The sequence below is a fragment of the Myodes glareolus genome, chromosome 16 (assembly GCF_982192425.1).
Source record: "Myodes glareolus chromosome 16, mMyoGla1.1, whole genome shotgun sequence".
Taxonomy (NCBI): domain Eukaryota; kingdom Metazoa; phylum Chordata; class Mammalia; order Rodentia; family Cricetidae; genus Myodes; species Myodes glareolus.
The window spans coordinates 2,916,887-2,923,608 of record NC_142041.1 but is presented as its reverse complement, the minus strand read 5'-3'; the positions used below and the strand labels follow the sequence as shown (position 1 = coordinate 2,923,608).

The following is a 6,722-nucleotide window of genomic DNA, read 5'->3' as shown; positions in this document are numbered from 1 at the left end:
GCCAGCTTTTCTTAATTCAAATTATTCCATCTACCTTTTGCCTCTGGGCTTAAATTATTTTCTGTTTCTCTTACTTCTTGCTCTGTGGCTTGTCATGTAGCTGGGTGGCTGGCCCCTGAGATCCTCTCTCCTCCTTTTCTCGCTCCATGATCTTCTCCCAGATTTCTCCTTCTATTTATTCTCTCTGTCTGGCAGCCCCGCCTATCCTTTCTCCTGCCTTGCTATTGGCCACTCAGCTCTTTACCAGCCCCATCAGGTGTTTTAGACAGGCAAAGTAACACAGCTTCACAAATACAACAAAAAAGAATGCAACACACCCTTGCATCATTAAACAAATGTTCCAAGGCATAAACAGATGCGACATCTTCAGCTAATAGTCCACAACAGTCCACAAACACACCATTTTAAGGACATAACGCTTCGATTAACATGGTCTTCAGAACAATGAAAGAGAAACTCCATTTCATGCAAGCACACAGAGTTCCATAAAAACATATTTATGATTCAATTGCATGTAGCATTAAGTAATATCTTAGAAAATTTTAATGTACACTGCCACATACACAGGTTGTCAGAGGGTAAATTTTGAGAGCATGTTATCTTTTTTCACTGTGACGTGTGTGGAAGTCAGAGGTCTTTTACTGCCTTCTACAATGTGGGTCCAATGCAGTGGGTGAGACTTGGCAGCAAACACCTGTACCCACTGAGTAATCTTACCAGCCCTGATCTGCCTCCTTTAGTAAAGTACCGGTTGGTACCTTTGGCCCATTATTTTCTTGGTTTTTTGTTTGTTTGTTTAAAAATTAATTTAAATGTTATGTGTATGACTGCTTCATCCACAAGTATGTTTGTGCACCATGTGCATGCCTGGTGCCCGCTGAGTCCAGAAGAGGGCACTGGATCCTCTGGAACTAGAGTTACAGGTTGTTGTGCGCTGCCATGTGGGTGCTGAGAATAGAACTTGGGTTCTCTGGAAGAGCAGCCAGAACTCCCAACGACTGAACCATCTCTCTAGCCCTTACCTGTTTTCTTCTGAGTTGTAAGAGCTCTTTTATATTGCAATGTAAATTCTTTATCAGAAAGAGATCCCCTACATAAATGTTCATTCAACAGTTCCAATCATAATTCATAATCAATAATTCCAATAATAAATTCAGTATTCCTTGGAGCAATAAAAACAGTGTCATATTCTGTGAGGCTGTGAGACCAGTGCTTAAAGGAAAGGTGTGATGGGCATATGGTGGGATACAGCCATTTTAAATGGGTTTTCTACTTTGTTTTATGGTAAACATATGTATCCATGTAATTATATGACCACATATGCACATACATGCATGCTTTTGGACAGAAAATCATGTTATGTTCTTACAGGTGCCACTTGCACAAATCCTATGCCACATCAGCTGGTTGCTGCCTAAATATGGGGTTCATGGTAGGTGCATGGCTTCCTTCCCAGAACACCAAATTCTTTATCTGTAATCACATGATTGTGAAATGAACCGAGAACTTGGAAAGAAGATGTCATTCTATTTTCTGTAGGGGATATGTTAAGAAAGCATGAAATGACAGTGTAGATACAGAAGCACGAACTGAAGAAATTAAATATTTAACAACTGTATCTTCTTTATCTCTTTGAATAAAGCTGTATTGTAACTGTGATAAGACAGGGCTTGGCCACACAAGTTAGGTTACAAGTAAATGAAAATTCTGAAGAATTGCATGGGATGAAAGGAAGATTTAGAAGAATATCCCAAACCTTCCCAAACCTCAGCAAGTGGAGCACCAAGAGGAGCTATGGGACCTCAGGAGTTAGTATCTATGGGAAGGACGTTAGGTCATTGGGCGTGTACCCCTCAAGAGCAGACCTGCCCTTCCTGCCCCGCCCCTCCACTCACCGTCTTCTCCCCTTCTCTCTTTTCTGAATTAATATGTGACATCCTGGTCAGACATGTATTCCTTTCCTATGTGCTGCTGTCCTAGTTAGGGTTTCTATTGCTCTGAGAGACACCATGGCCACAGCAACTCTTACAAAGGAAAACATGTCACTGATGTGACCGCTCACAGTTCAGAGGTTCAGTCCGTCATCATTATTGTTCTTTTTAAAAATAATGATGGTGGGATGGCCCCGGGCGGCTCGTGGAGCAGCTTCTAGTCTCCAGGGTGGCAGCGCCATGCGGCCGGGGGAGTCAGGCGGGCAGTTACGGCGGATAAAAGGCTCACAAGACATAGTAAATAAACATAAGGATAAACATTTATTACTTAAAAAGAAATAGAAAAACAGAAAGACAGAGATAGACAAATATAAAGACATAAAGACACAGAGACAGAGAGAAACGTGTGCACACGACAGGAGACAACCACACAAGAGAGAGAAAGATGGCGAAGTGGGAGGTCAGAAGTGGCTGGGGTGGGTGTGGTTAGTTCTTAAAGTGGCAGCAGAAGACTAACATTCCCGGATCCTTTTTATAATAAAAAGTAGAAGGTTAGACATTACAGGTTGAAGGAATTGGGGCAGCGAATTCCCAAGACTGCTTCCAGCTGATTTGTGGGCGTCGTCTTTGGGGGGGAGGTGTGGGGGATCCGAGAGAAGCTGGGTGCTGGTCACATCCTGGCATAGTTGGTCTCTGCTCCCGACAGGACAGGTGTCTGTGGCATGGAAATGTCTGGTGTCCCTTGTACCTGGTTAAGGTGTTGGCAGAACAGAGGACAAAGTTAAATTGAGAAAAAAAAATTTAGGACCAGAGAATTGAGGGGTTTGTATCTGACCTGTTTATGATGGGTTTTTTAATTTGGCTCCCTGGAACTTATAAGAAAAACAGAAGTTTTAGATATATACATTGTATTAAGAACTCCTTGGGTTTGTAAAAACAGAAATTATAATGAAAAGTATTTTTATTTGGTGAGATAACCTGGCAAAACCTCTTAGCTATCAGACTGTCAGAGATCTTTGAGAAGGATAAGATTTTACTTGAGTTATTGATTAAACAATGATAGAGAACTTACTTGGTTGGCACCCAGAGATACTCTTTTTGGGTTCTCCCTGGTTGTTGAAGGTTGTATTTGACCTTTGTTGTTTAATGTAGAGCCTGCCAAGCTTTAGAAGACCCTGTGGACTAAGAAATCTTTAGGAAGACAGGCCTACCTTGACCCTGGGCAGCTAGACTGTTGATTCCAACAACCTCGATTCGAATCCGAGTCACAGCACCAAATATTGTTCTTTTAAAACTATTATGATGATGGGATGTCCTGGGCAGCTCGCGGAGCAGCTGCTAGTGGCTGTGGGTCCCGGCAAGATCTCCAGGGTGGCAGTGCCATGCGACTGGGGGAATCAGGGTCCCCGGGCGAGCGGCAAAGTCACGCGGCTGGATGCGGTGGATGGCAGAGTAAATGAACATAAGGCTATACATAAAGCTAAACATTTATTACTTAAAGAAGGGGAGATATAGACAAACACAGAGAGAGAGGGAAAACACATGTGCAGACAGTAAGAGATGGACAGGAAAGAAAGAGCCAAGATGGCGATGAGGTCAGAAGTGGCTGGAGTGGGCGTGGCTAGCTCTTAAAGTGACAGCAAAGAATAACAATCATCACTGCAGGAAGCAAGGAGGCTGCAGTCAGACCTGGCACAGGCTATGTCTTGATTCGAAGGCAACAGGCAGTGGACGGGGGCACTGTGCAAAGCTTAAGCAAAAGAGATCTCAAAGTCCGCCTGTAATGGAAAAATTAAAAATGCTGCAGGATCCCCCCACAGCAGTAGGCAGCAGAAATGCTGTAGGTCCCCGAATGGTCGAAGTGGGCCCTGGGAGCAGCCAGTGGTCCTGGGCAGGGAGACACGAGGCGGGTGGGCAGGAGACAGAGACATGGATAGACACAACATGCAGAGTGAAGTTGAATATTTATTCAGGGGGTTATGGAGGGGGAAGGGAGAAGGGAAAGAAAGAGAGAGGGAGAGAGAGAGAGAGAAGAGAAGAGAGAGACAAAGAAGCGGGGAAGCGCAGAAGTGGGGAAAGAGGCAGAAGCGAAGCTGCCTCTCCAAGAGAAAGACAGGAAAGGGAGTGAGCTCAGGCCGGAAGATGAAGATCAGCCTGCCTTAGCGGATGGGGGAGGGAGTGAGTGTGGCTTGTCTCTTAAAGAGACACACCGATCATTACACCACCCCCACAGTGACGTGCTTCCTCCAACAAGTCCACACCCTGTGAGCTTATGGGGGCCAATTACATTCAAACCACCCCAACTGCCTCCCCCCAAAGCCCAAGCAGTGGTGCTGCCTGACATTAGACTTGAACCTCAAGGCAAACATGAGTGAAAAGAGAGGTCACAAGGGCAGACCTGTGTGTGCTTTGCAGGAACTCCACCAGCTGAGCTACACGTCAGCTCGAATCCATGGTTTTCCTTGTTACTACGATCTAACATATTTTTCTGAAGATGAGATTACTGAAATTTTAAATATTTTGATGAGAATAGTATTCATATACTTCTTTCTTTCCTTTGTTCTCTCTCTCTCTCTTGTTTTTTTGTTTTATTTGTTTCTTGTTTTGTTTTGCCTTTTGGTTTCTTGAGAGAGGGTTTCTCTGTGTAGCCCTGACTCTCCTGGAACTCGCTCTGCAGACCAGGCTGGCCTCAAACTCAGAGATTCACCTGCCTCTGTCTCCCAAATGCTGGGATTCATGGCGTGCGCCAACTCTGCCCAGCTTCATAGGCTTATTTCTGTGGTTTTAAAATGCACTTTCGTATACTTATTTTGTGTGCATGTGTATATGGGCATAGATGAGCCACCGCACGTATTTAGAGCTAAGAGGACAATCTGGCGAATTGGCTCCCTCTTCTACCATATAGGTCTCAGGGATCAAACTCAAGTTGCCATGCTTGGGGACAACTGTCTTTACCTGCTGAGTTATTTTGATGCCCTTTCTTTGGACATTGGGTCTTTCATGTTACATAGTTCAATCTGGCATTGAATTTAAGATCCCCTGCCTCAGCCTCTTGGATGTTGAGATATTCAGGTGTGCACAACCATGGCCAACAGGATCTGTATTTTTGATGTGCCATATGGCTCTGCCTATTGTCAACTGTTAAACAGTAGTTTAGACTACTGAGACTTTTAAAATTATTTCTCTTTCTCTCTGTCTCTGTCTCTGTCTTTCTGTCTCTCTCTCTCTCTCTCTCTCTCTCTCTCTCTCTCTCTCTCTCTCTCTCTGTGTGTGTGTGTGTGTGTGTGTATGTGTGTGTGCAGGCTTTCACAGAGGCCAGAAGCATTACATCACCCCAGAGCTAGAGTTAAAGGTGGGAACTGAACTTTGATTTTCTGAAACCATCTATCTAGCCTTAGATAAGTGTTTAGGATTGTATACATAGAACGTAAAAGTTAAAATGTAAGGAACACCTGTTTATACTTCAGAAAATTCCATAGAGTGTGTTGTCTTTTTCTAAAAGACTTTAATGATAAATATCCCCATTTATATGTAAGGGATGAGGGTTATAGGACTTGGGGAAGTATTATGGGAGATGAAGTCATGGAGAGAGTGCAAAGCAAGCAAAATGATTACAGCATCCTCTGTGGAGTTAGTTTAGTTATTTCACCAAGCAGTGTTGTTTCCAGATATAAATGTGTCTAATAATAAGTGAAAGCTCTTAGCATTTGGTTCTATTTTGGAGAAAACAAGTATAATTCCCAAGGAGGGGGAGGTTGCCATGTGTTAGCTGAGTTCTATTTAAAAGCTCTGTCCTTTTCAAGATAAAGTTACACTTGTAACTTTACTTGCCATGGTGCGTAGGACATGAATGTTGCCCCCAGTTGCTTTATAGCATATTCTGTTGACAGAGAGCAGACCCTCAACTGCAAAGTGAGTGATACAACAAGGAAATTAAAAACATAAAATGTCTGGAAAATCGGATATACACATACATAAGAGTGAAATTAGACACCAGTATCTCAATAGTTTCAAGTTAAATGTAAAGCATAAAATTATAAAAATTACTAAAACACATAAAAGAAATGTGTTACAACATTAGAATAGTCAAGCACAGGAAACAAAACAAAAAATAGACAAATGAGATGTTTTCAACAAAATGAAAAATCTTTACAGCAAAAAAAGAAACAACATGTAACTGTAACTGTGAACTATACATCTTAGGAAAGATTAATAACCACATAATTTTGTGAAATGCTCAAAGAATTCACTGGCAAAACCAAATTGCCTATTTTACAAGTGGGCAATAACATCAAGAAGACATTTCCCAGTGAAAGGCATACAAACACCCAATAGGTGTATGGAAAAATGTTCAATATCACAAATCACCATGAAAATGTCAATCAAAACTGTGAGAGACATCAAGCTTACATTAGAAGGCTTATTACCCAGATAGAAGATAGCAAGATTGACAATAATAAGGAAAGGGAATCTTTTTGTTTTGTAGAAATGTGCAGCCATCTTGTCTCTGGACACATATCCAAAGTAAGGCAGCAAGCCTGCGGAAGGACGCCCGCATCCCTACGAGTGCTGTCGTGAAGATGCGAAAGGTGCCCGTGTCTGTCAGGGTCTAGCTTTCTCACTACTGCCGAGACAAACATCATGACCTAAAAGCAACTCACGGGAGGCTTAATTCCGGCTCGAGGTTGCAGTTTATCATTGAGCAAAGTCAGGACTTTGAGCTGGCTTCTTCACAGGGTTTCTTAACCAGCCCCAGACCACTGCCAGCAAATGCTGCAACCCACAGTAAAC

General features: G+C 42.8%; 1 long non-coding RNA gene across 1 annotated transcript; it reads right to left on the bottom strand.

Annotated features, from left to right (window-relative positions):
• Nucleotides 1-2,229: 2,229 nt before the first annotated feature.
• Nucleotides 2,230-4,040, bottom strand: LOC148119519 (uncharacterized). Its single transcript, XR_015735072.1, has 2 exons — nucleotides 3,143-4,040; nucleotides 2,230-2,679 (listed from the first exon to the last, which is right to left on the bottom strand). It is a non-coding gene; the product is annotated as an uncharacterized LOC148119519 (long non-coding RNA).
• Nucleotides 4,041-6,722: the final 2,682 nt, after the last annotated feature.